Raw genomic sequence first — 27885 nt, forward strand, 5'->3', positions numbered from 1 at the left:
AGGTGGGGGGTGCACACAATTGATATCCCCACATTTAGCGGCTTAGAAAGGGAATCAAGCGCTAAAACTGCAACAGTCACCTAAGAGCTTAGACAGAGGAGGAGCGCAACTGAAGCAAGTGGAGGGGCTAAAGCCAAGACTTCGAGAAGGGAGGCCACCAGCAAACAAACTGTGCCACCGACCCAGGTTTCCATTAGTGAAAACAAGGTGTCTTCCCTCCCTAGTATAAATCTTCCCCCATCAAGTGCCCCTTATGTCGCCATAATGACAGGCATCCCCCAAATTGCCCATAACACTAAGGAATCCCAGCTTGAACTTAGGAACAAATGTTTATTCTGGCTCGAGGTTCAAGCACTTTGAGTACCCCCGGGCAGGGGAGATAATCATGGTCCTCAGAGTAGGCTGGCTGGGCGATGCTCGAAAAACTGAAGCAGGGGAGTGTGTCGTCATTAACTTCAACAACCCTACGACCGCAAGCAGACTACTATCTATCCCTAATGTAGGTCATCATACACCCACAGGAATAAGTCTCCGCTCGTTGGATTACTTTTATTCCCAACCAAACTTTGACCATAGAGGCAGTGTATTCCCGTCAATCCACCTCGAGGGCCCCGGTCCCCTCATGGAAGGAACAACCCTACCAGGCGCCCTCTGTATAATATTGCAGTAAGCAACAGACCTGAAAATCTGGAGGAGGTTGATTGACTAGGGGTGGGTAATCTTACTGGTGACACTTGTCAGAAACAGCTACCCGTTCAATCTACTGAAGAAGACTGTACTGAGAGAGGTGCGAATGGAGTTAGTGGTCTGATATTGGACTACTGTCATAACATACAAGCAGTGGGTAGGCAAACGAATGAGGAGGCTGTTTTTTTCCCTCTTGATAACCATCTGTGTCGTACTGATATGGGAGGATCTAGTGTAGTACCTGTAGGACTAGACAGGGTCCATCAGGTTGTTTATCCCACCCCCCATTCCCTCTCCCGGGAGGCGCCTATAGGGGTAGATCTGAGGAGGAATGGGCTACGAATTCTATCATGGAATCTAGCAGGACTGAATAACAAATTACCATGTCCAGAATGGGGGTCTTTTGTGGACAATCAAGACATCTGCCTATTTCATGAGACCTGGGCCTGCAAAGAACATCATAGGATAGGCTTTGCCCCATTTAACATTTTGGCCACAAAGGGGGGAAAGGGGAGCCCGTCTGGTGGACTTACGATCTGCGTGAGCACACATCTTGGGTGCAAAGCAGAGCAGTTGATTACTCCTAATAACGATATTCAATGTGTCCAGCTGACATTCCCCGACAAGATGAAAATTGCCTTAATTAATGTCTACTTTAGATCTGTGATCAACAGATTAGAATCTGCCACCATAGACCATCTTGGCCTCTATATCCCAACCCTGGATCCAGCAATTCTGCTGATTATAGGAGGTGACTTTAATTGTCAATTTGAACCTCTATCTGAGAATTTCCAGGAGGATCCCACAGAAGAAGACCTTTATTGGTCAATCCTTGACCCTCAGATCACCCCAATCAAAGCCTGGTCCCCTTTAGCTATACAAATCTACTCAGTTACGCTGTCTCACTCACTGAGGGCATGCAATGGGATGACTAAGTCTGACCTTCCGGGTACATTTACATTCAATCGCGATGGCCACCCCTCATTAATTGATTACATTATGGTGGAACAGTGGCGTCACTAGGGTTGGTGTCACCCGGTGCGGGTAACTCATGGTGTCACCCCCTCACGACTTACCGCATGGACCTCCTCCGCTCTGAGTCCGCCAGTGGACACAGTTGGCAAATATCGGGACTACAGGACAACGCAAGACAACACTAGACAAAATGGCAGCATACCACCAAGGTCATCACCAGAGATCCACATTATAGCATTGCTTTGGACAACTTAAAACATGGAGCCACAACCCACAACACAACGTGGACATTACACTAGAAAGTATGAAGCCACAGTGGAAAACGTGATGGCACCATATTAAACTAATTGGCACAACTTTGTTTAAGATGGCATCACAATGAACAGCACAGCATCACACTAGAGAGAAGGACACCACAATAGTCAAAACGTCACCACACAAACCGCAAAAGCCCAGCAATGGATGATATGACACCAGCTTAGCAACATGACACCACACTAGACAAAATGGCACCACTCTGGATACCCCGATGGCGCAACACTGGTCAATATGGCACCAGACTAAACAGTGTGGTACAAAACTAAGTAATAAGGACCCACAGTAGGCCTCAAGATCCCTCACTAAACCATAACCTACACTGCACCCCATGTTATGTGGCACTAGTCAAGAAAAACAGCTCCACACTGCACAGGCAGGCGTGAGTTAGACTGAAAAACACTGCACTGAACAACACGGTAGCAACAAACTTGACAATATGATGACACTGTCTGGCTTGACAACACGGCACACTCTGGGCGAAACTAACTGCCACGTTAAAATGTTGAGAAAGCTCCTAATACAGTACCTCAAGACTGACAAAGCAAATAGGTACGTAGCTGTTCTTAGTACAGCAGGTGCAGTGGCTCCGGGGCTCTGGGGTGTAAAGTGCCCAATCTCACATCAATTGTCACTATTTTTTGCTCTCGTACACGGAGGTGGTGGTCACATTTCCTCCTGCTTGCACTAGGGCCCATAGTGCACCACGGAAAACAAAAAAAAACAGTAAATAGCCATTGCAAAAAAGTCCTGAGTTTCAAAGCGCTGCCCTACCTGCGGGCGGAACACAAACACACACTTGGCAACCGTTGTTTGTGGAAACCAATATCCATCTAAACCTGTTTCTTTTCTAATCACTCTGCTAATAGTCTAATCGCACGGAGTGCTGCAAAAACTGCAAGTTAATGGGTGCCCTGTCTGAGTGTATTTGCGTGCAGAAAAAAACCACACACATCACGGAGGGCAAAGAGAGAGAGAGGGGTGGGGACGCACAGAGGGCTCGAGCCACCAGAATCCCGAAAAGAGCCCAGGAAGGCCCCCTCCCCCACTTCAACGAACCCACAGCGCACCAGGACAGAAACTGGGAGGCGGGGCGGGGGGTACCGCGCGTGCGAGAGAGAACTTCCCACACACTCTAGACAGATGTTGTGTGCAAGAGGGGAGAAATCTTATTGCCCCATGTATATGCACCATACTGAGAAATACTAATATTTGCTGAGAGAAAAACATTGTTTATACAAAATAAGTTGCCCCAAAAACGAGGAGTCCAGTTCAAGAGTATCAACCTGCATCACGTAGGCATTTTTCCAGTCACGCAACCTGCCATTCTGAAATGGCGGTACTATCCTATGAAAGGCACTGAAGTCCGATAAATTACCATCCACATGGTATATATATCACTGTAGAAAAGTTTTAAAGAGTGTGCCAAAACTCTTGCTCAACTCACAGTGACATCTTACCCTTTCTTTAGACTCCACTGTGGTGGTGGCTGGGCCCCTAACTTAGGGGTTCTGCAAATCACCCAGCAGCACCCCACTGCCGAGACTGTTTCCACTCAGTCTAAGCGTGTGGTGGTGGCGCGCATCAGTGGAGCACAGCGCGGGGCTGGCCCAGGGCGGTCATTGGTAGCGCTATAAGATTGACGGCCCTGGGACCCACAAACTGGGTACGCCGGCCGCCTTGCAGCTCACCATCATCACTATACAAGTAGGTGGTGTGTGCCTGGCATGCACTGCAGTATTTGTTGTAAGCAGGTGCGCAGTGCGTTTGCACAGTGCACTAATAATTGCACGTAATGTGTGCACTGTGCCCTAAGCATCCTTTCTGTCCCACTGTCCTCTCCAAGGAAGGCATGACAGTCAGCGCCCCTGCACACACTGCTCAGAAGAGGACTCTTCAGAGTTAGAACAAATGCATTTTGCACTATTTTCATTGTCTCCTCCATACTAGGGAATCATACAAACTCTGCCCAGAACTAAAGAAATCCTCGAATAGTTAAATTGAGCAAGCTGATGGAGCATGATTTAGGTTGTGTTTAACCAGAAAGGAAGCACTTACACTTTCCAGTCTTCAAATCTGAAAGACAGAACTACGTTTGTGCAGCATAATTTTGTTTAATTTCTTGAAATTGCCAAAAAATCTGAACCAGGTAGCTCTACGAACTTCACAAAAGTAATGCACATGATGATAACTTCTCTGTGAGGCCCTGCTAAAGCTCCCGGCTCGAGAAGGGGCGTGCAATCACAAGCTCCAGTTCCCTTCCATTGTTCACCTGTCTGACTGTGCTCCTGGGTGTACCTGTTTGTATCGCTTCCTCGTGCCTCAGGGTTCCTCCCTTCTGATTGTAAAGCAGAGCAGAGGCGAGGCTGCAGAGTGCAGAGCACAGATTGGTGTCACCCCATGTGATGGTGTCACCCGGTGCGGTCCGCACCCCCGCACCCCCCTAGTGACGCCACTGTGGTGGAAACGAGAACCTGGGAGAAAGTCCAAGACTTCTATGCACAACAGAGGCAGGACAGTGACCATAACGCTCTTATTGTAACATTAAAGCTGGGAAATCTGGGCACATCGGCAATCTGCTCAAACCCGGCAACAAGCACCGATGCCCTAATAACCACTAACAACCGAAGGAAAGTTAGATGGAATCATGTCCAGCAATCCCCACCCAAATTGGCAAAAGTGTACCAGCTTGCAATACCCATGATAGTCAGAATGAGGGAGCTGGGGACAGGTGGTGGCATCCGTAGAGAAAAGAGACAAAGCTAAAATAAATCATGAGGAGCTAGTAGAAAGTCTGGCAGATGTATTCTATCCGGAAACATCTGAAAGGGCAATAGAGCGACCAAAATGCTCCTGGTATAACAGCAAATGCCGCAAAGTAAAACAAGAGCTTGTGCATGCGGTGAAAGCCAAAGATAGGCCAATTATTAAATTGGCCAGATTAAAGCATAGGAAAATCTTGCTTCAGGAAAAGAAAGACTGGGAAACAGAAAGGTGGGAGGCTCTTGGGACTGCCCTGCAGGATAACGACTTCAGATTGTTCTGGAGGCTAGTTAGCTCTGGTGAGGAGGGGGGACATGCAGATATAGAGCCTAATATAGCGCCCGAAGTATGGGAGTCATACTTTGGATCGCTGTATGACTACGAGGCGGAAGGCCCCCAAGCCCAGATATTGCGAGTAAATTCTTGGAGCACTGTCAGGAGGGAGGTGGGGACATCTCGATGATGGAGGTTCTAAATGCTATAAACAGCTTGCTCCATAATAAAGCCCCAGGCCTTGACAAACTCCCGGGGGACCCCTTCCGGGAGGAGCCCATTGTTTGGGTCCCATACCTGTGTCCCCTATTTAATGCTATTTTGAAGGGCATGGATCCCCCAGATACCTCGAAGGGTGCGGGGATAGTACCCATACTTAAAAAGGGTTGCCCTCTTCTTCCCACCAACTATAGACCCATCAGTTTAATAGATAACACCCAAAAGCTAATGGACAGGGACTTATTGGTCCAAATGTAGGGGTGGATGGAGGAGCAGGGAATTTTGAGCCCCTACCAGGCCGGTTTCAGATAAAGTATGTCCACTGTGGACCAGATATTCAGATTGCAGCTACTCTTCTGGAAAACGGTGAAGATGGAGGGTGGCAGCCTCTATCTTATATTTGTTGATCTGAAGTCAGCCTTCGATCTTGTGCCTAGAAAGAAGTTGTGGGAGGTGCTTGGTGAGCTTGGGATTCCACCATACCTTCTAAATGTGCTGCTGAGGCTACACAGAGACAACTATGCACAAGTTGGATGCGGAAAACATGGGGAACTCTCCTCGCACTTCCCTGGCAGAAAGGGGGTGAGATGGATGTGTTTTAGCCCTTACACTATTCTGTCTCTACATTAATGGGCTTATTGCTTTTTTAAACAATATAAAAGACACTGATGCCCCAAAGCTCGCCACTGGGAAGATACCCGCGCTGATGTTTGCGAACAATACTTTGTTATTGTCCAAATCACCCCTAGGCATTCAATGCATCTTGGATGGTTTTGCACAGCTTTGTAATACAAGAGGTTTGGAGATTAATTTATCTAAGACCAAATTCATGGTCTTCAACCCTCCAAAGAGCATGCGTCCAAACCCCTCTCTTAATGGCACCCTCCTAGACAAAGTAAGGACATGTGATTATCTGGGTATTACATTGTCCGAGCTGTTTGAGTTGGGCCCCCAGATGACCAAAGCACAGCTTAGGCTCACCCAGACAGCAGGGGGATAACGAAAATGCTGAGTACATCTGCTTTTAAGCCAGCAGAATCTGTGGTGGAGATATACAAGGCTCAAGCAAGAGGGGTCACATTATATGGGGCGGAGGTCTGGGGGCACAGTTCCACCATGGACCTTGTTAAGCTAGAAAATAACTTCATGAGACAGCTCATAGGTCTAGCACGCTGCACCCCTTTAGTCCCCCCTCACATGGACTTGGGTATGAGGCCAATCGATCAAGAGATTGCCCTCAGGCCCTTGACATTTTGGCGGAGGTTATGGGTAACTCCCGAGCTGAATGCGTTCAAAGAAGAGCTGAAGGAGCTCCTCCCTAGGCTTAATTCCAGCAAACTACCATGGCTGGCCCACATCAGGAGTCTTTCGATCAAGCTTGGGAGATCGGAGCTTTGGTCGTCTCCAGAGTTATCCTGTCCCTCGATATCCAGGGAGGATCTCGTAAACTATTATAGGCAATTCAACCTGCTGTCTTTACAGGAGAGCGCCAAAGAGGGCAGGCTGACAATGGAGTTTTTACAAGTAAAAGAGGTGTACATGAAAGAACCCTTCTGGATGTAATCCAGCCACCTATGGCTAGGAAATTGTATGTGCAATTTAGATGGGGAATCTACCTCTGGCAGTGTACACTAGTTCATGGGCTCCTGAGAAGCCGAGCATTTGTCCCAGTTGTAAACTAACGGCTGAAACTGAATTGCATGTGCTGTTTTTCTGCCCAGCCTATCTGTTTCCCCGCAAACGCTGGGTAATCCAATTATGTAAAAACTTAGGGTTCACCCGATGTGTAGAGGCTTTTAGAGTTTTAAAATACCACACTGATCCTCCTATTGTATTTGCAGTATCTCGGGTTTTAAATGCCATGTGGCACATTAGGAGGTTTAAAGCATCTATAGGGGAGGATCAATTGGAGGAACCCCTTGTTCATCTTTAAAGTTTAGTTCAATGATTGTCTTGCTCTTTTAGAAAACTGAATTTGACAATATGTGTTTTTAACCGAGCATACAGTATGAAAAAGTAATCATTGTATAATCTGTGTAAATATTTGGGGATTGTCTTTTATGCACTTTTATGGCCTGATCGGCCGAAATAAAGTTTTAATGATGATGAATATTGTTCCAAGATGGCCATAATGTTTGAAAGTATTATGTTGGCCACACTGGATCAGTATAACAGTGAACTACTATACACTTCAGTATATGAAGATGGCCTCCCACTGCGAAGTTTGCTGAATGGCCATTTTGGAATGGTATTACACAGAATGAATGATTGTTTGCACTGCTCCTAGATGGAAAAACATTGATTCTAAATGTGGCAGCAAAGTTGTAACTTTAAAACAACAATGCACTATATACAATGCCATTGCAAAATAGTCGCCCTGTGCTATATTAAATATTATTTTTATATTGCAAGCATATGCAAGCCATGTTTAGGTGGCAACGTGTTTTCTTTTTCGCCATTATGTGGTTGTTGAATTTGTGACATATTGTGGATGGGTGAGTCGGGATTGGTATCCTGTGGGTGCAACAGGCGTGTGTGCCTGCTTTGTGTGCCCCCAGGGCACAATGATATTACTGAAGGGACTGCAGACACAGTTTGTTCCCTACTCTAATACTGATAGCGCTTGTGCATGTGTAGCGCTACCGCTATCATAGAAGGGCATTCTGTCCATGCAAAGTCCTCTGCGTCCTTGCCATTTTATGGATGGGGGCGCAGAGGCAAACACGCACTTAGGAGGCTCACTGAAAGTGCTCCTCAAAAAGTACTTAGGAGTGCTCTTCCTAAAGGCAGTCCTGTGGAGGGGAGAAAGGCGGTCCTTTTAACCTGCCTGCCCCCAAGAGCCCCCACCTGCAAGTGTGTGCAGTCACTCACCTCTCCCCCCTCTTCAAAGTGCAGCCTGTTTTTTGGGCTTTTTCTATTTGCCAGCCATTGTGTTACTTCTAAAGGGGTCATAGGCATTTGTGCAGCACCTTCTGTAACACCTGTTAGCTCGGCAGCAATGTACAGTCCGGATCGGACTGGCCTATAGGATGTGGTCTCGCAGATCAGTGTATGGCCTGGCTTTTTGGCCGGTTGTCGGCCTAATATATGTTCTGTTGGACTGCTTTTTACTGTTGATTTCTCGGATATTACAACAAATTTTGATTGCAGCAAGCACAAATGCATGTAGTCTCCCATATATTGTGTTACTTTACGAGTTGAAAACTGCCCTGATTTGCAAATGTGGGACACTTTTTTATTTATCTGATTCGCTAATGGAGCTCACTTTTATTTTGGTGTCCAGTCCAATATCCAGTCCAAGTCCAACTCTAAGTATAGTGAACAGTCGCCCATTGACTCTGGAGTTGTGGCTTCCGTGGCCATTAGGAAAAGCATTTACCCAGCAGCCGCGGTCGGTAGTGGGATCACCTGCAGGGCGGTGACGTGGGGAGGGGGAGGGGCAGGGTGGGGGGTAGTAATGTATGGATTACGGAGTTTTACAGGTAAGTAAACATATAAATAAATAAAACGAATTTCGTTGTGCGCACTGCATTGCCTTTGGCGCCGCTACAGCGAACAATGTGGATGGTGTTGGTTCTCCCTATGAAAACTACGTCTCCCAGAGTCCTTTGCGTTATGATGAGAAAGGTTACTTAGGGGACTCACTTCCTGTTCCCTGTGTCGGATATTCTTCGAACCACAGTCACTTGGAGGAGAATTGCGGATACGGTTCTCTGATTTCTGACAGCGCTTCTTGCTGCTTACATTGCGCTTCTTGTTATCGGCACGTTTGCCGTCAAGCCTCTTGTCGTGTCCTCCGTTGGCGAGTCGGGTTGACTCATGCGGAGGACGATTGTTTCTTAGAGCGCTAGGGGTTACCTGGCCCTGCATTGCCCTCCGTTGGACGAGCTATCCTTGGCTCTTGCGGGGGACGATATTATTTGCTTTCCTTTGTTTTTTTGGCGGCTTGATTTCCTATTGCAACATTTGCCCTCCGTTGGTGAGCCTGATTCCAAGGCTCGTGCGGAGGACGATAACGCTACACAGTAACTTAGAAGTACCAGGCTTGGTATTCGATCACTCGTCAAGGGATCACAGCGTCTTGCTGCCCAGACTTGGGTATCCTATATGTGGGCACTGCTTTAACCGTTTACCTTCTGATCTGTGGATACCGGTGAGTGCCTGCTCAACTTGCTGGTGCTCCGTTGGACAAAGAGCTACTGTGCAAACTCGTAATACGTATCGGGTGAAGTAACCCGCTCAGGATTAATTTGGTTTTTCGTTATTATCTCCACCTACGCTGTTCCTCCTTGATGTTCCTTTTCGAAGTTAAGACTTTAACAAAGGGGGATACGTACATTGTCCATCCTATTCATCTGCATTCCTCTAGCCCTCTATTAGGATTGTGTGTAAGGATTGTTGTGTGTTCTGTGTTACAGGTGGGAATAGTGTGGTTCACAGTCACCCCGGTCCTGGACGTGGGTGAAGAGATTTATCTTCCACAATTACCCAACCTTTCATATTATTTCCAGGTAGATATTAGTAAGGGGGTTAGTGATCTGGGGTATGTCACGTTGTGTTGTGCTTGCAGTGAACAAGAGAAAGGACTGACTTACCGTTCTTTTGTTTGTTGTTTCAGAGCTCCTTCCCCGCAGTTCCCTCCTTTCCCCGTGGGCTTTATTGCCCTCGCCTGATCCTTCCCTAACCTTTGGCTATCACAGCAATCAAGGTTTGGATAGATCAGGAGGTGGCCCCTATTTTGCATCACGCTGATCCCGAGGACTTGGAGGATAACAGATAGTTGATAATCCCCTTGAAGTTGGAAGCTAGATTAGTGAGCTATAAGATGCCTGGTCTTAGCAAACTTAGAAAATGGTTTAGTTGTGGTTGCAACAAGGATTCCCGACTAGAGGACTCGTGTCCGATACCTCCGGTTGGAACTCCGACTTATGAGCTCTATTCAAAACATGGAGTGGGTCCTATTACTTATAATGAAGTGTGGGTCCGCTATACTAGGAAGGATGGTGTCTTAAGATGGCCCCAACATGGTAGTTTCGAATCGAATATTTTAGATAATTTGGAAGTGGCGCTATTTAAGAAGAAAGCCCGGCCGGCAATGTTTGACTCTTTCCGCCTTTGGCGAAAGGAAGCCAAACAGAAAGAAATTAAACAAGCTAAGAGAGATAGGAAAGATAAGAATATGTCAGTACTACACGCTGCTAGGCAGTATAGGGATGATGGAGAAGAGCGAGCTAATGAAGTTTTAGATAGGCAGCGTTGTATGGCCATAGATAAATGTAATCCGGCCTTGCCGTCTCCTCCTCCGAAAGCGATTGAAGTTCTTGAAAAAGATCCTTTGATCTCTCATTTGTTGAGATTGCCACCTCCTTATGTGCAGGGTGCTACTGCACCTCTATTACCCCCGGTTGTTCCACCCTTTGTCGTTCAACCTCCTGCTGTTGTTGAGCCACCCGGTACTCCACAGATGGTTTTACCTCCTCCTGCGCAACCCGCTCTAGGGTCGCCAGCTTTGCCTCAAACTCCTTTCCCTTCTACTTCTACATCTGGGACTCCTACTGTTCTTATTCCTACACCTTCTTTGCCTCAAAATACTTATTCTCCTGTTCTTATGTCTGCTTCTTCTCCTTCTGTTTGAAAACGAATGACAGACACTGTTTCTAATTTGTTGTCTCCATTGTTTGGGTCACTGAATATGACCCCTGTTTCGGAACGTAAGCAGAACCGTAGTCAGCTTCCGAGTTCCGAGGAACAGGCTGTGTTGGATTTGTTGGCTCGTAGATGGATTATAAATGCCTCAAGGTATAGTTTGCCAGCGGTTATGGATGTTTTCTTTCAGTGGAAACCGCCTAAGCAAAGGTATGTTTTCGATGTGATGTGTACTTTTCTGCGTCAGGAATGGGAAGATAATGAGTTGGGTCCGATTCCGCAGGATGTGCTCGAAGTTCAGTCTGATTTTGCTAAAGGGATGATAGTGGAATCTGATGTTACAGAGGCCGTAGAGACGATATTGGCTTTCAGATCTAGGCTTCTGCAACAGACATTGTATGTGCCTGATTCCTCTGTTAGAAGAAAAGCGAGACAGTATCCCATGAGAGAACGTCCTCCTGTATGGAAGGAAGCAGTTCAGGCTAATGTAAATCAGGGTATTGTTGCCACTCCGGCTCATTTTCAGCGAGTATGGGTACATGTCCCTTGGAAGAGAGCAGAGGTCTTGGCTCTAAAGCAGACCTTACCTGACCCTCGTAAGAATCCTGCTGGTTATTACAAAGAGTTGTCCCAGACAGTTGAAGCGTGTGTTATGAATTTAGCTGATATCGATATGTTGATGGGTAATGTAGTTCCGCAACCTTTGTGGGCAAAGATTCGTCATGAGAATCATGCGCAAGAGTTAGGAGATACTTTGGCGAATATTGTTGCTGCAGATGGTAGACAAGAGGGAGGTGCTAAACCTGAACCTTTAGTTTCGGAATTACCAGGTAGAATTATTAATCTGATGAAAACGATGATGCCTGCTTTACGAGTGAATTGAGATAAGTTAGCAGCATGTAAGCAGAAGAAAGATGAGAGTGTGTCTGATTTCTTCACTAGGTTTGAAGAGACGTTTATCGATCATAGTGGTCAGGACATGAGTATGGAAGGTGGGCAAAGATTATTTGTGGACAAATTTGTCTTTAATTTGCTTCCCGAACTTTCGAATAAGTTGAAAGACTCTGAGAGTTCGTGGGCTGTTTCTTCGTCGGCCCAGATATTGGCTACTGCACAATATTACGAGAATAGGGATAAAGATGAGAAGGATAAAGCGGAGAAGAAAATGTAAGATTTAAAGACGAAAGTTCTTTTGCAGTAAGCTTATCCGCCTCGTCAGAATCAGCCTCAGTTTCAGCAACCTCCACAATTTCAGAGATTGTTACAGAAGCCTGAGCCTTATGTTCAGCGATTCTTTCCTGGTCCTAATCAGTGTGCTTATTGCAGAGAGGAAGGTCATTACAAGAATAGTTGCCCAGCTTTGTTACAGCGTGCGAATGGTGCACCTGGTCAGAGAGGTCGTGGTGGTTTCCAGCAAGCTCCTAGAGGTAGAGGACGTGGTGTGATCCCCCAGAATGAGCGTTCCTCTTCCCTACAGAATTCTGCGAATTATTTCGACAGATAGAATGCTCCAAGTGGTCAGTCTGCCCAGTATTATGTTGAGGACTACTATGTCGAAGGTGAGAGTTCTGGTTATAATGATAACTAGGACAGCCATGGACAAAGTGGGGGAGTAGTGTCAGTTCCAGTAGATCAGAGTGGACCTTATGTTGAAGTGAATACATCAGGTGTGGTAGAACCTTTTCTTTTGGATACTGGTGCGACAAAAAGTTCTATTATGTACTCTAAACTTCCTGGCGCACCTTTGTCTGGCTTGACCAATGTTTCCGTAGGATTTTCAGGCGCCCCAGTTTGTAATCCGGTTTCTAGTCCTTTGTCCCTTTACATTGGCCCTTGTGAATTGGAAGCTCCACTTATTCTAACGACTGGTTGTGGTGAGAATCTGTTGGGTTTGGACTAGCTGAAAAGATTGTATGCGACATTGCATCGCTCTCCTTCGGAAGTACAACTTACCCTTGGTAAGAAAGTGATTTCTCCAATGTATTTGTCTAAGGATTGTTTGCCACTGGAATTACGTTCGCTTCCTGATACGCTTTGGGCTTCGGGTCCAAATGATGTTGGCCTTTTGCAGATTCCACCGTATGTTGTTACGCTCAAATCGAATGCTAGACTGCCTCGTATCCCACAATATAAGATCTCGAGCGATGGTGAGAGAGCTCTTTTAGCGATTGTCTATGATCTGGTTGAGAAGGGTGTGGTTGAGGAAACGAGAGGTAATGTGTGCAACAGCCCGGTTTTGCCTGTCCTTAAGCATACTGATGCTTCCCAGCCACCTGTGTATAGGTTTGTGATCGACCTTCGAGAGGTCAACAAGATTGTTGTGCCACAGTTTCCTGTTGTCCCTGATATTACTGCTTTGTTGACGTTGATTCCTGCTTCGGCAACCTGGTTTTCTGTCATTGACCTGAAGAATGCTTTCTTCAGTATTCCTATTGCCGAGGAGAGTAGAGATATTTTTGGATTCTCTTTAGGAGGACGAAGCTTCCGGTTTAAGAGAGCTCCCCAAGGTTATTGTGAAAGTCCTTCAATCTATAGTCAAGCGTTGAAAACTCAGCTTGATGGTTTTGTGTTGCCTATTGGTGCGACTCTTATTCAGTACGTCGATGATTTGTTGATTACTGCTGATGACGAGAAGATTTGTAAAGAGGCTACTCTTTCGTTGTTACGGTATTTGTCTGACCTTCATCATAAAGTGTCACCTTCAAAGTTGCAATATTGCCGCCAAGAAGTAACCTACTTAGGTCATCTCTTGTTGAAGGAGGGAAGGCGATTGACCCCAGAACAAATTCAAGCGATTGCGCAAATGAGTGTGCCAGCCACACAAAGAGAAGTTTGTGCTTTTTTGGGTAGTACCTCGTATTGTTGACAGTGGATCCCCAATTTTTCCCTGTTGGCGAAACCTCTGTTAGCATTGACTGTGAAAGATACTCCGTATCCTCTTCCTTGGTCTGACGAATGTCAGAAAAGTTTTTCTGAATTACGTGATGCATTGTGTTTGGCTCCTGTGTTGGGTACTCCAGACTATAGTAAGCCTTTCACGTTGTATGTGCACGAGAGAGAAGGTTGTGCATTGTCAGTTTTGACACAACCTTTTGGGGACAAGCAGCGTCCATGTGCGTATTTTTCAGCAACGTTAGACCCAGTTGCTAAAGTGTTGCCGAGTTGTCTGAGAGCTACAGCGGCAGCTGCGGTTTCTATCCGACAGTCTGCTGGTTTGGTATTGGATAATACGTTGATTGTGATGGTTCCGCATGCAGTGGATACCTTATTAAACAGGACTAAGACACAGCACCTTACTAGTGCACGTCTTTCAGGTTACGAGTTGACACTGTTGGCTAGCCATGTTCACATTAAAAGATGTAATGTGTTGAATCCAGCTACGTTGTTGCCGATCTCTACAGAGACGGATGCTCAAGAACAGCATGATTGTTTTCTTCGTACAGAAGAAGAAACAAAAGCTAGGGTAGATCTAAAAGATACGCCCCTTAAGAATGTTGATGGTACGCTGTGGGTTGATGGTTCGTGTTTTAAGCTTCCGAATGGTGAAACGACTGCAGCATATGCTATCACAACTTTACATACAGTTGTTGAGACAGCACGCATACCACAGAATTCTGCGCAAGCAGCAGAGTTAATTGCACTGACTAGAGCGTGTGTGTTGTCGGAAGGAAAGCGAGTGAATGTTTACACCGATAGTCAGTAAGCGTTTGGTGTTGCCCACAGTTTTGGGCGTTTTTGGAGAGAACGAGGGTTCCTTACTTCCCATGGTACTAAAATTCAGCATGGGTAGTTAGTGAATGAACTTTTGGAATCTCTCACTCTCCCAAAGCAGATTGCAATTGTGAAGTGTAGTGCACATAAGAAAGTTGTGGACGACGTTGGTCGAGGGAATGCGTTTGCGGATGAAGTTGCGAAGGAAACAGCGAAAGACATGATGAGCCGTATGTATGTTGCAGGCCCAGCAAGATGGGTTATGGCTGGTGGAATGTGTGAAGACACAATAGAAAGTGTGAAGATGATTCAGACTGAAGCTACAGAGAAGGAAGTGAGTATTTGGAGAGACACTACGGGTATGTTGGATTCTACAGGTTGTTGGGTTGAGTGGTCGGAGGACCAACGATGGTTGTTGCCAGATGCGTATGTGCTCCCAGTGGTTACGATGGCTCATGGAATGGCTCATATCAGTTCAAAGGGAATATGTAAGTTGTTGGCTCCAGTTTGGCAGAATGCTGGAATTCCGAAATGTGCTGAGAATGTGGTGAAACATTGCATGATTTGTCTGAAGTATAATCCTGGTAAGGGAACTCCAACTCCAGCTGGTCATTTTGCTCCTCCGACGTATCCGTTTTAGGTGATACAGCTAGATTACATTCACATGGAGAGGTGCAATAATTTGAAGTATGTCCTTGTGGTTGTTTGTGCCTTTTCCAGATGGATAGAGGCTTACCCTCTAAAGGATAATACTGCCTTGTCTACAGCCAAGGTTTTGTTGAGAGAGTACTTCCCTAGGTATGGTTTGCCGAGAATTGTATGGTCGGACAATGGGAGTGAAATTGTGGGTCGAATCATGAAGAAAGTGTGTGCTGGTTTGGGGATAAATCAGAAGTTCCATGCAGCGAATCACCCCCAGTCTGCTGGACTTGTTGAATGTTACAATGGTACCTTGAAGCTGAAATTAGCTAAGGTACAAGCCAGCACTGGTCTTACATGGCCGGATGCCTTGCCGTTGGCTCTTTTGTCAACAAGGATGACTGTGCATTCTCGAGTGGGACTTAGTCCGTATGAAATTGTGTTTGGTCGTCCAGCGAATGTTTGGGGTGTGCCTCGTCCGAAAGAATACCGCAGTATTGAGTACCCTATGTTGGTGGATTACTTACATGACTTGACTGCTAAATTACGTGTTCTCCACCAACAGGTCTATGACAGTTTGCCGACAGCTACTACAGATCCCGGACACTCCATTGAACCTGGTCATTATATCCTCATCAAGAACTTTCAGCGCAGCAAGAACTTGGAACCGAGATGGACTGGTCCTTATTTGGTGTTGTTGGTTACTAGAACCACTGTTAGAGTAGCAGGCAAAAAGAACTGGGTGCATGCCACCCATTGTAAGAAAGATCCTTTGCCTTTACCGTATGATCAGTGGGTGAGGGATGGTATAGCTGATTCCGAATGCGAGCGAGTCCCTAGATTTGTGCCTTTTAGTGATGCTCATTTAACATGGACTCGGTCAGAACGCGAGGATGATGATGTTCTGCAAGCTGCTGTGCCTCCTCATCTGAAGATTGACACCACCAATCCAGAACTTTTGTTTAAAGACCAGACTGTGCCTGATAAAGAACGCTACGATTTCAGACCAAGAAAGCTTGTACATATGGACAAATAAACGTGAAGCTGGAATATTTTTTTTTAGAAAGTGAATTTACACCTTGTCAGATCAAGAAACTTTTTTTTTTCTTTTTTCTTTTTTGAGTCACCATCCGGACTCCGCTGTAGGGTCACGGTAGGAAGTTCTTAAGGGGTGAGCCACGTATTGACACAAGGTCTGTGGTCCAGGGTCGTTAGTACGATCTTGGCACACACTTAAGTGAAGAAGGTAACGACCGTGAGCAGCACGTTAGAGGATGGAGTTTTTTGATTCTGACCAGAGTGTTAGGAAAGTGGATTCTAAAGTCCGAATATGTATATTGGTTCGTAGCAAATGTTTTTTAATAATGTGTTTTCTAATGCTTTTGAATATTACGTTAGCTTGTGTGGGTTTGATTTTCTGTGCCACACAACAGCCGCTTACATCTACCTCCTAACCTACTTTTTCTTTTTCTACTGTTTCTCCACATGAGTTTCATACGTTGCCTGAACATGAACCGACACGAAGATCAGAATTTGTGAACAATTTGTTTATACAAATGTTGCATCAGCATCAGCTAGTCATAAATACTACGAATTGTTGGGTGTGTGGTCTTATGCCACATACGACAGATAAGGGAATGCCATATTTAGTTTTGCCTTTTTCGCCTAATGGGTCAGTTTGGGCACTCCAATCAATGTTTATCTATGCAAATGAAGCCTCTCCAGTGCGTTCTGTTAAGGATAACATGAGTAATAATGCCTTGATACGGGGAATAGTCGATATGATAAGAGATATCGACGCGTATAACGCTATTCCCAAAGATGAGGTACGAGCATATGTCGGTTGGAATAAAACGACATATAGTGTTAGCTTGACGGAGAAAGAGAGCCAGCGAAGATCTCCTCCGATTTGGATTGTACCCCACCGTGGTCATCTTTGTTTACAAGGTAATGGTCAGAATCCGAGAGCTCAGCTTGGTAAGAGTGTTTGTGTTCACACATACGTTTATACGTCCCAGAAATCTCCTCCGTTCGTGCCAGCCAAAGGCACGTATTTTGTCTGTTATGACAGAGCATATACAAGGTTTCCGTCTGATTTTTCGGGTACATGTTATGTAGCGTTTTTGCTTCCCCCTACATACACAGCTGCGTTTGACTACCATCTACCATAAGACAAGATTTGGTAGAGGTATTATCGATGCGAAAGATACTGTCACACAAGAAGTTGGAGACTTCTTTAAGGGTTTCCTGCCCTTTTGGGGTCCTATGGTTAATAGTAGGAATATTCGTCAGCTTACGAGAGTGGTTGAGGCCACTATAAATGAGACTGCAGGTGCCCTTAGTAATATTACTGCTGAGCTTCAAGCGGATCGCCTTATGACATTACAGAACCGCTTTGTTTTAGATATTATACTAGCAGATAGAGGTGGAGTATGCAAATTGATCGGATCTAGTTGCTGCGTTTTCATACCAGATAATGCCCCGACGGTGTACCAAGCTATCCAGAAGTTGCATAAGTCCGCTGAGTCTATACATGTGGACGAAGGTAACTGGTCATTGATAGGATGGTTTTGGGAATTGCTGTCCAAATGGGGATGGAAGGTTCTGATGTTTATTGGAATGGTTTTAGCGATTCTTTTCTCGTGTTGCTTATGCATCCAGTGTGGTCCCGCCATTTCTGGCCTTTGTGCTACGATCTGTGTGAAGAGACCCGTTCCGAGAGAAGCGAGAGAGAATAAGATGATGTTGCAACAACACCTTGATGATCTGATGAGAATAGATATAGACCTGGATTCAGATTGACGTGAGTTTAGGTTATTGCCTACGTAATGGCAAAAGGAGGGCCTGAGGTTCCGTGGTTTTCGGGACCGGACTCCATTTTGTTTTACGTTGTTCGAGACGCCATTTTGTGTTGCCCTCACGTAGGCCGTGGTAGTAAACGAACGAACGAAGTTGCATGGGCATGTACATATTAACATGGGCCTTTTCGACTTGCGAGTGAACTGCAAGATGCTGACCCCCTTCACCTGAAACCGACCCTTCCACGAAACTAGTTTCGTTAGCTGATAGTAATCTGGGAATCCAATCATTGTTCAGGATATCGTTAGTCTTTACTTTCTTGCACATATCTTATCCTACACTACATCTGAATTGCTCTTTTCTTTATGTCTTTTCATTACATGGGTAGTGCTTTCAATTATGGGTTTGTCCGGCTTTTGGTAATCGAATTTGGGACTGTCCTAATAATTAACTTGTAGGTTGGTACAATGTAAAGTGAGCTTTTTGGAATGTGACAATGTATAGAAATGTGTTTCTATTGGTCAGAATTTGCCGCAATGTAATGTGGGATACTTGTAAAGCGCACTGTTACTCTACCCGAGTGTCCTGGTGCTGTAGACCGCTGGGGAACCCGTCCTGGTTTTCCCTGTGAGATGGTCCCTTTCTGGGTATCTCCAGGGTGAAACCAGGCATCCATGGCGTCTGTGGGGGGCCGTTGTAGAGAGGAGGCAAGCTTAATGCCCAGAGTTACCGAGTGTGTTCCCTGGTTAGAGTAGGCACTGAGGCGAGAATTATCGAGTCCGTTGACCCTGGTCCAAGACCCTGCCGCGTCGGGAATTGAACCCTGGTCCCGGGCCGTTCTCTGCTTACAGGTCTGCCGCCTCTAACCAGTGAGCCACACCTCTCCACTGCAATGGGTGTGCATTTGTAATGGGTTGAAACTATGCATAAAAGAAGATGTCTTGCTCTACCAAAATTGAGCAGGTTCCTGAGTTGTACACCGTGTGTTTTGCTTGGTTCACTGTTACTAGCTGCAGCTAATAAATTTGATCTCCGACGCCACCCAGAAGTATTCTGTGTCTCTGTTTGCCAGGACAGGGGAATCCGAAGACATCGGGCGTGTCCCTGACGCCGCCGGTTCTGAAAGACCCGGTTCTTCAGGCATGACCGCATCAGCCCAAGAACATCAAAAACCAGGGTCGGATTGGTAACGTGGGCACTCGGGAAATGGCCGAGGGGCCGGTAGCCGAGTTCTAGCTGTGGGCTGCTTGGCTTTTTTGGGCAGCCTGGGGGCTGTCTATGCTGTTAGGATGCCGCCAGCGGCCGAGTGGGTGCCTGAGTGTCCTTTCTAAAGGCAGATGGGTGGAGTTATCACTCACTTTCTCTCGCTGGGCTGGCCCATTAATGGATGCTGATTGAGCGGGGGCAGGAGGCCTGAGCAGAAGTGGTCTCACTTGCATTAATGTGTGGCTCAGCAGTGTGAACTAATCTGTGCATTTTTTTTATCTAAGTGAAGTTAATAAAACATGCCCCCAACCCCCTTACTTTTCATAAAACTTCGCTGAAGCAGTGTTTTGCGGAAAAGCAGTAGGCAAATATGGGCCACTTTTTTTGGTGTGCCCGGGCCGAGTTTTGATCCCAATCCAAACCTGGCAAAAACCATTTAGTTGAAGAAATCAGGTGGAGTTGTCCAGGTTGCTGGCATATGTTCATCTCGCACCCTGCCACATCTCAGCATCCTCTGAGCCCACTGTGCCCACAGCCATCTTTAGCACGTAAACAGAGAGACAGCATCATGTCTACCAGTGGTGAACTGAGAGCTAACAGGATCCTAGAAATGCCCCACCAGCCCATAAAGTCCAGCCTTCTCCAGGAGGACTTGGGTGGGTGGAAATGATACATGCCTAAAGGAAGAGAACTCGTGTTTCCTCAGGGCTGATCTATGGGCTGGAGAGTGGATGACTTCTTATCTATCTACCAATGAAACCAGCCCCCTCTCCCAGTTCCCCAGTTTATCAGGAGTATGGAGTTTAGTCTGTGTCCCCTATGGCCGGTCCAGCCCTTGTACCCGCGACCCCTTCCGCACAAGGCAAGGGCGACCACTCCGCCAATTTTGCTGTGATTTGATGGGCCATCAACCCATTGTTGTTGTGCATCTCACTTCGGTGTTACTTTGTGTAACCACCTTCTCCCTCCACCTCCCCCCCCCCTCCACCTTACTCACTCATGCAGGGAGGGCTCTCTGGATCCCTCTGCCAGCCCCAGTGCTCCCCACTCTCAGAGGCTCTCCATCAATTTGCAGGGAGCTATGGAGTGACATTTCAAAAGCATCCCCCTAGTTCGCTTCCTCCTCCCCTCGGGGCCTGCCCCTCACCAGGCCGGGCTGGGGCTGCTGGGGAGAGGCGTGACGTCAGCTGTAGAGTAAACCCAGAAGTCTGCTTCGTGTATGACTCCGAGGGGCCGAGTGCTGGGAAGTAAATGCCTGTCACTTGATTCCGGGGTCTGGGAGCGAGCCTGGGAGCCGCAGCCGAGCAGCCTCTGCCAGAGCCGGTAAGCACTCTCCGCGCGCGCCTGCCCGCGGGACGCAAGGTAGCCTCGCGCGGGACGTTTGAGCAGCAATCAGCGCGTGATGCAAAGCCAGGCGGTGATGTGCACTTGACAGGGCTCCATTAGAGTAATCTTTCCAGAAATTGAGCAACGCTCGCCTTTGAGAAGACCACTGGTGGCTGGTCCAATAAAATTGGCATCGTAAATTAATGCTTTGATGTTCAAACTGTCATTTCTGGATGCGGCTTTTGAAATGTCAGTTTGTGGGCATCCTTGTTGCATTCTGATGTAGGACTGTGCCAGTGTATGATTGTTGCATGCACGTGGATGTCTGTGTATTGCGGGAACATTGTTAATTTCTTCCAAACTGTCTAGTATGTGTTGTGGTCTAGCATCTCTCACTGTCTAGTTTGAGGAGCGGTCAGTGTTCTCTCGCTGCCTAGTCTGTGTTGTGGTCTCTGATCTATCGTGGTCTAGTTTGAGGTGTTGTCTATGATCTCTTGTTGTTTAGTTTGAAGTGTGATCTAGGAACTCTAGCTGTATAGTCTGAGGTGTGGTCTAGGGTGTGCAGCTGTCTAGTTTAAGGTGCGGTCTAGAATCTCTAGCTGTCTAGTATGAGGTGTTATCTCGTATTTTAAATGGTTAGTCATGGACCATGTACACCTGAGTGCTAAACCAGATTTGAAAATTAGACAACTTGTGTGATCCTGGGCAAACCACACTATTTGCCTGTTCTTCATCTCCTAAGTTCGTAATGCGTAGATATCGTCTGACCAAGTATTAAACCCCATCAAAACGAATCGTAAAACATCACATACCGCGGTTTACTGTCAGTGTTTAGATCTTGAATGGCTTCTCACCACACCGAATCCTGTAAATGATCTAAATGATAAATATATTAATTTTAAAGCTATGAAAAATGCTTCTTTTAAAAAAATAAGAACAATTAAAACTCTGTTTTCATTTAGAAGAATCCGAAAACCCCATAAACTACTTTGTTGTTCATAGCAGCTCATTTTACTTTTAAAGTCAGTTTTTCTTTTATTTAGTCTGTGCACATATTGTTAATGCCGCATTAGTGGTACAAATCCATTCCAATTTCGGCTGTCCCTTCCAGTGCTGAAAGTAACCTGATGCGTTGTATTGCATGCATCGTTAATATGCAGTGAGTTACTTAAGGGACATTACTATCTTTATTTAGTATTAGTAGTTTTTGATAAAAGAGTGAATCAACAAAGTGCTATGTATTGCAGAAGAGAGCTCTATAAGTGAGACTAGCATCTTTAATATAGCGCCTTGAGCGCCATGTAGGTGGAGGTGTCGTCTAGTGACTAAGATATAGACTTTGGTTAAGGCTCGAATCCTGCCTTGTTTTACATGTGGCAAATCACTTTCCTTACCCAAAAAACATAACAGCGCCTTGAAGCGCTGCAGCTGTCAATGTGTGCTATATTAAATCATGATAATATTTCCTTTCCATTTCAGCATATGACATCCACTCCCTGATTTATAAGAGTAGTATGTCTTGAAGTGTTCACATGCCTGGAAAGTCCACTGTGCCAATGTTACTTCGGATCTATCTAGCCAGCATTTGTTTTATAGGACTTTGGTTATACTCTCTGGAAGCGTCCATTCATTTGACTAGTGCTTATTGCCAATATGTTGCCTGTTTCTAAGCGTTTTCTTCATCAGTATTTTCTAATACCCCCACATTCCACCTGTCAGACGCTTCGGGGCACTATGCATATTCTTGAGTAAAATGTTTTATGGGCATGTGATTGGGGTGGCTACATGTGAGGGCAGCGTGGTTATGGTGGTTAATGAGCCGAAACCTATCGATGGAAGAATTTTTCGACGATGATGTCCCCAGAAGGAAACTGGGGACTAGGGTATTATGTTATTTGCCCAGGAGCACACAGTGTGACACTAGTTGCCGCCGATGCTAGAACACAGACCTCCAATGAATAACATAGATATAAAGAATATCCCAGTTTATTGCATTTCAGGTTAAACTGAACCAGGCTAGAATTGTGGTAATAATATCGCTCCTACCATTAAAGAGCAGGCAGGCATCCCGGACCCAGAGCCGGGCTTGCTTTTTGTGACCGACATTTCTACCCATTACCTTACAGGACCTCTGCTGCTGCTGCCAGGGGAAGTCCTTTCCCACCAAACCTAAAGCAGCGGCCCTGCCCTCCTGACCTTTCCCTGCTGCCTGACTGCGAATATCCACTCTGCTGCCAACACTTGATGCAAACGGAACGTGGAACGGCCGCAAGCCTGCAATATTTTTAAAAATAGTATTTTTTTTTTTTTAGAATTTAGAGACGACATTCTCCCAACGTGAAAAAACGCCTGTGAATTTACAACAATGTGCGGAGGCGCGACAGTGTATTGTGCGGGAGCCTCAACCGGAGACAGGAGTGCACCGAGCAGCTCGTGAGCCATGAGATACGGTTCATGATTGGTTACAAGAGGCAGGTAGTGCCTAGTTTTCTGGGCACATTGATGCAGAAGTACAAATGACGTTTCAGCCACCTGTGTTGAGGAGTCTTTCTTTGCTTTCGTATTTAAAAGCGCCAGTCGGTGAATTGTGTCATAATGCATCTCAAACCCTAAGCAGGTGCCATCGTGCAAAGCAACATTCTAGAATGCCTATTGTTGGTGAGAAGGACCATGGCCCTGGTGCCACTCCACCTGCTGCACAATAGATAGCTACAGCTGCTGCAACCGGAGCCCCAAACTTACAATAGCCAAATAAAAAAAATATTAGGCCCCAGTTGCAGGGCAGGTTTTCTAGTGAGAAATACATCGAGTTAAATATCGGGAGCTAAATGTCCGGTAATCTTTTTGTTCCTCCCTTTGTTTAACCTGCCTTTAATTGTCATCACTACTCCCCTTATGGTGGCTTTTAGTGCGTCCCATAGTACCTCCCTGTTTGTATCTGGTGTGTCGTTTATTAACAAGTATTCGGTTATCGCCTTCTCTATCTCGGCTTTCGCCGAGGCGTGATGGAGTATGCTGTCGTCGAAACGCCATCTGCGGGTTGGCTTTTCGTTGTGCCTGCCCGCCAAGGTTAGGCTTACATGCGAGTGGTCTGATACTGATCTGGGTCCTATTTCCGTGTGGTCTATGAGGTGGGTGTGTGTGTCTGACATGAGGATATAATCTATTCTGCTGTATGAGTTGTGTGGGTTGGAGTAAAATGTGTACTCTCTGGCATCAGGGTTGCTTAGGCGCCATGGGTCTCTCAGTCTGAGTTTGGCGCAGAGATTCTTCAGGATGTTGGGGTTGTTCCCTGTTTTGCATGGCCTGCTCGGGTGTTTGTCGATCGCTGAGTCTAGGACCTGGTTCATGTCCCCGGCGACTATCAGCAGCTCTTCTGGTGGTAGTGTGTGCAGCTGTGAACCCACCCCCTCCCAGAAAGCTTTATCCTCGGTGTTGGGTCCGTATATGTTTGCGACATGGAGTGTTTCTCCCGCCTTCCTAAGAGTGGTCACCAGTGTCCTTCCTTGGTTATCGGCTTGTGCGCCTACCACTGCTAGCTTGGATTTATTGGTGATAATTGTTACTACCCCATTCTTCTTGTTATGTGCCGGGGATCCCACCACCTCGCTTATCCAGTTTGCACCTATGCGCCCGATGTCAGCTGCTTCTAATCTAGTTTCTTGGAGCATGTAGATGTCGCCCTTGAGTTTCTGCAGGTGCTCGAGTATCTTCCTCCTTTTGACTGGGCTGTTGAGACCCTTGACATTTAGGGACACTATCTTTATGTCTGTTGCTATGCTGCTCTGGTTAGTGGTTGTCATTTTGTGTTGCTTGTGTTCCGCGGTCTATTTGGCCCTTCCTTGCGTGCTTGCGATGTCTGTGTTATGTACATTCCCTGGTACCTATGCCTGTGTCTGCTGGACCTCGACTCGAAGATATAGAGGGGAAGATAGTAGAAAAAGAAGAAAAGATGATAGATAGTAAGCCCATGTATACTCTCCCCGCTCCCCCCTGCTCCCCCTGCCCCATCCGCCCGACCCTCCCCTCCCACCCCCCGCCCTCCCTTACTTGCTGAGTGGGTGTGCGACGACAAAGTTCCTCTGCCCCGCATCATCCCTGAGGTAGATTTAGTGTTCTTCCTTGTTTGTAGGTAGGTTGGATATAAAAACATTGTCTTGTACAGTCCGTTGCATAGTTGGTCTTCGGTATTGCCATCGTTTGGCATTATGTCTCTTTGTATCTGCTGACTGTTTTACAGCTCTTGTTTGACTGCTTGTCTCTTTGTATCCGCTGACTGGTTACTGCTCCTGTTAGGCTGTTCATGGTAGCATGAGGTAGGTCGTTGTCCTGTGTTCTGAGCGCTCCTTGGGCTGTGGTGTGTCTCACTCTGATTGTCCACTTACGTCCGGTGATGCGCTTCTTTTTGCTGCCCCGGGGCTTTTTGTCTCCATCTCTTCTACCGGTGGTCCTCGTAGGTAGGCATTTAGATCACCTGGTTTTTCGAAGATCATTGTTTTATGGTTGTCCGTTACTTTGAACCTGGATGGGCCCACGAAGCTGAAAGTGGCGCCCTTCTTGCGTAGGGTTTCTCTGAGGGCCAGGAACCCCTTTCTTGACTCTACCGTTTGTTTTGAGTAATCTTGGGTTAGCACGATCCTGCTCCCCTCCCATGACAGATTCTGGTTCTTTCTGGCAAAGGCAAAAATGGTTTCTGTTTGGTTCATCCTGAGTGGGTTGCAGATTATTGCCCTGGGCCCCTTGCCTGTCATCGCTCTCCCTGCAGGTATTCTGTAGGCCTTTTGCACCTCGAACCTTCTCTCAAAAGTGATGCCCATAAGTCGTGGAATCATCTCTTCTAGCATGGCTGCGCATGAGCCAGCATTGTCTTCTGCTCCTTCAGGTATGCCCAGGATTCGTATGTTGCCCCTTCTTGCCCTGTCGTCCTTCTCCGTTAGTTGTTTTTGTATGGCCTCCGTGACTTTCTGTAGTTCCGTTATGGCCTTGGTGTTTGCTCTGGACTCATCTTCTACTGAGCTTATTCGGCCTTCTGCTGCTTCCATTCTGGTGTTTGTTTTGTGGAGGTCCGCTCTTATGGCTGCCAGCTCAAGCTGCATGTTCTCCACCTTGAGTCTAGTCTCTTTCCCTACTTCATTGCCCTCGTTTATTCTCTTTAAGATGGTCTCTAGGGAGGCTGTTTCGCCTCTGGTTTTTGAGGGGGATGCTTGACTGTCTATTTTGGGTCTTTTTTGTTCCTCTCCTTTCTTCCCCTCGTTGCCCGCCATTATTGCACTGCCTCTTCTGGGTAGGATGTTGCCTAGTTGCCGTCTCTCCTGAGCCTCCTTTGATATGGCTATCGCCTTAACCACCACAAGGTTCCCTTGGTGTCTGTACCTGTTGGGCTCTCTGATGTGCCTTGTCCTGGTCTTCGCCTTTAGCCCTGCCAGCGTGTGCTTTGCCTCGTTCGCGGCTGGTTGGCCCGCACCCTTCCTGAGTCAGTGGCTCTGTGCAGTCGGGGGATGTTGAGGTTGTTGTGGTTGGTGTGGCGGCTGGTCTTTCTGAGCCCTTGTCTTTGTCCCTGTGACTTCCTGGTTGCCGTCGTGGCACTGTGTGCATACCTGGTCGGGCTCCCCTGTCTGTGCTTCCTCTTTACTCCAGACTCAAGACTAGCGCGCCTTTATTTAGTTTATCTATTGGCACATCCACACCTCTGCCATGGGTATTGTTTGCCTGTTTAGCCCAGTTGTGTCTTTGATACTCCTGCGTGCTCTCTGCCCCCTGCTCAGATTAGTATTGTGCTTTGATTGCATCCGGCGTGCTCCCCGACCCTTCCCGGGGGTTTGGAGCCGCGCAGAAGTTGTGCTCGACGGTCTCTCTGTGCGGCTCTCTGTGCGGCCGTTAGTCGTGGTTTTGTTGCGCTCTCGTGATCGTGTGCCCGTGGTTGTGACTTGTGTGCCGGTTCTTGCCTCCGGTGCGGGGTATCTTGCCTTCTCGCGTATACCGGCACCTCCGGACTACTTGCTGCACTCTCCTTCTTTCCACTGGTAGGCGTTGCGTTGCGGGTGTTAGCGCTTCCTCGCTTGCTACCTGCCTGCCTGCCTGCCTGCTCGCGGGGGGTATTCCACCGCTTAGACCTCCTGCGTCGGTCTCCGCACTCTCTCTGTTCCCTCCTCACCTTCCGGTTGTTGGCTCTTCCGCTTCCGGGTCGCCTGCCTGCCTTCCGCCCGGGATCGGAGAAGACTTCCGGCAATGGCACCCTCACAGCACCCCCTTACTTCTGGTTTGTCGTCGCTCGCTCACCCGGCCCTCAGGTGTTGGTCGATGTGGCTTCGGATAGGTCTTCGGATCGCTTGATTCTTCCTCTGCGCGGCGCTCTGTCTCTATCTCTTTGGGTCCGTGGTGGCCGTCAGCTCTAGGCACTCCTCCTCCTATTGGAACTTAAGTCGAGGCTTGGTAAGGTTCTAGTCCGGGTTTGGGGAGAGAGATCTCCGGGCACAGTTATCGGGGAGTGCTGATGTGGTAGCGTCCTCCTGCTGCTTCCTCCGTTGGTTTCCCTTCCGATGACTCCTCCTTGCCTCATGGCGCCATCTTGAGCTTCGTGCTGTTGTTTGTCTTTGGTGGGTTCTAGGGCGGATTTCTTGTTCTGTGGTAGCACTACTTCTGCTCCCCGATCGTGATTGGGTTGCACCAATCTTCCCCCACCTGTTTATGTTTTCTTTGTCTGGCTTTGGTTAGTCTGGCTGGTTGTTTTCCCCTCAGGGATGTGGAGCCGACGGGCCTAGACGACCGTCTGCATTGCCGTCCAAGCCAAGCCGAAGACCTGGAAAGCGAAATTAAAACACTAGAGAACAGCCACATAGCCAGAATGGAAGACAAGAACACCCTCACTAATCTAACCAAACATAAGTACGAACTCAACAGGATACTGAGTGAGCGAGCAGGGACCTGGGTTAACAAATATAAATCTATTAACCTCTGCACTGCAAACAAGGCTGGCAGGAACTTAGCATCCTACTTAAGAGGGAAACAGCGGCCACACACGATAGGAGCCATCAAAGACAGACAGGGCAAGTCCATGACAGCAAACAGAGATATACTAGAGGTCTTTAGAGATTTCTACGAAGGACTGTACACCAAGGATGAAACATTAAAAGAGGATGGAGGCAAAGAGCTGCTGGCAGGTATAACCACCCCTACACTATCAGCCTGCGAGCGAGACATCCTAGAGCTAGACATAACGGAGGGTGAGATAGCCAAAGCCACGACAAGCCTCAAGGATAATAAAGCACCAGGGCCAGATGGCTTCACAGCTAGCTTCTACAAAAAATACATGCACATCCTCAAACC

The 27885-nt window shown here is 47.0% G+C and overlaps 1 protein-coding gene across 1 annotated transcript in view; it reads left to right on the top strand.

Moving 5' to 3' along the window:
- Positions 1-20454: 20454 nt before the first annotated feature.
- Positions 20455-27885, top strand: part of GPR20 (G protein-coupled receptor 20) — a 161792-nt gene continuing 154361 nt past the window's right edge. The window contains exon 1 of the mRNA XM_078685543.1: positions 20455-20556. The gene's annotated coding sequence lies outside the window, so the exon portion shown is untranslated. The remainder of the gene's footprint in view (positions 20557-27885) is intronic.

This window comes from Lissotriton helveticus, chromosome 4_1 (genome assembly GCF_964261635.1).
Source record: "Lissotriton helveticus chromosome 4_1, aLisHel1.1, whole genome shotgun sequence".
In the NCBI taxonomy this organism is placed as follows: Eukaryota; Metazoa; Chordata; class Amphibia; order Caudata; family Salamandridae; genus Lissotriton; species Lissotriton helveticus.